Source organism: Colobus angolensis, unplaced genomic scaffold (genome assembly GCF_000951035.1).
Source record: "Colobus angolensis palliatus isolate OR3802 unplaced genomic scaffold, Cang.pa_1.0 Scaffold373, whole genome shotgun sequence".
NCBI lineage: Eukaryota > Metazoa > Chordata > Mammalia > Primates > Cercopithecidae > Colobus > Colobus angolensis.
Window position 1 is genome coordinate 30,446 of NW_012117077.1, and position 694 is coordinate 31,139.

Consider the following 694-nt stretch of genomic DNA (forward strand, 5'->3'; position numbering starts at 1 on the left):
AAAAAAAAAAACAAAAATAAAACTGACAAAAAAATTCCCTTGAAGAAACCAAAGGAAGATAATTTAAAAAGAAAGAAAAGTAATCAATATAGAACATGTCAGCAAAAAATAAAGTAGTTCTAGGTATTCTATTATTTTGTTTTTATCTTTTTAATACATTTATGTATTTTTCCTTTTAAAATTATTGGTTTGGTAAGGATTGGGGTAGGAATGTTAAAAGCTTCAGACCGGTCCTGCATGAGAATAATCCTATTGTCCTATAAAGGCAGCTTTTTCACAAGTACAGGCAGATTTTCACTAGGATAGGAACAGAAAGATACTACCCCAGAGAGCTGTAATTTTACTTCTCTGCTTTTAGGAAGCTAAAACCTGAGGAATCTGGGGCTATAAATTGGACTCTAGCCTGATTCTGATTCTGCTCTAATGTGAAACAGATCATTATTTTTCTACTTCTGGGACCCATTTTTTATATTGTTTTCAAATTATTGGCAATTTTAAATATAAGATACCATATCTTCTTCAGGCATCTTAACAAACAACAGTCATGAGTTATTACTCTACATATTATAAGTTTCCATGTTACCAGAAAGGAAACAGGCCCACATTCCCAAACTGCTGTTTCTGAAATAAAGTAGGAAGAAGTTGAGGTTTCTAAGACATACATGGATCCAGGGGCATTTAGAAGGAAGTGGTA